Here is a 917-nt window from a genome sequence, read left to right as displayed (position 1 = left end):
ACTTTCCTCAGTTGTAAAACAGTGATAGTATCCCCCAAAGACTCTGAGAATGAAATGAGTAATGACATGTAAAGTACTTAGAACAGTGCCCGGCAAGGTTAGTGCTAAGTGTGAGCTGTTGCTGCTTTTAATTATTTTTGTCCCTCCTGGGCCTGGCTCTAGAATTTCCCCTTTGGCTCCTGATGCTGGGGGCTCCCCCAGCCTTTCAGTAACAGGGTCTGTCAGGGAGCTGAGTCCGGGTGCGGGGTGAGGACCGAGGAACAACTTTCCCAGCGATGCTGTGGGAGCTGCTCCCTGAGCACTGGGGGCCGCTGTCCCCTAGGCCCCTGGAGGGAACGGGGTCCAGGAGGCTTGAGGCCCGCAGGGTCGGGCGGGACCTCTGTCCTGGGGAGGCGGACTCCGCCGCCTGCGGATTCTGGACGGGTGAGGCCCTGGCGTGGTCCCTCTGCAAGACCGAGGCTCTTGAGGCCCTAAATCGACAGCAGTCGCAGGACGTCTCCCGGAGGGCCCAGCAGCGTGGCAGCGACGATCCGGACTCCGCAGAATCCAGGTGCTGGGAGCGTCCGCGCGAGGCTGGGCCTGGCGGGCTCTCTGAAGGCAGCGGCCCGGGCCCACCTGGCCTCGGGCTCTGCACAGGGCCGGCCCCTCGGGGACCGCGGTGGGCGACTCCTGTCTCTTATACACATCTAGATGTGTATAAGAGACAGGTGTGCCCCCTCCTCTTGGGAACTGTGGGTAACAGTCTCTTCAACAGCAGCTGTCTCCTGATCCGTCGGCCTCACCATACCTAAATACTAATGATAAAACCTGCATTTTATTTTATTATTTATTTATTTATTTATTTTTGAGATGGAGCCTCCTTCTGTCTCCAGGCGGAAGTGCAGTGGCGCCATCTCCACACTCCAAGCTCTGTGGAG

The sequence above is a fragment of the Mandrillus leucophaeus genome, unplaced genomic scaffold (assembly GCF_000951045.1).
Source record: "Mandrillus leucophaeus isolate KB7577 unplaced genomic scaffold, Mleu.le_1.0 Scaffold87, whole genome shotgun sequence".
NCBI classification, from domain to species: Eukaryota; Metazoa; Chordata; class Mammalia; order Primates; family Cercopithecidae; genus Mandrillus; species Mandrillus leucophaeus.
Note: the sequence above shows the minus strand (reverse complement) of the source record.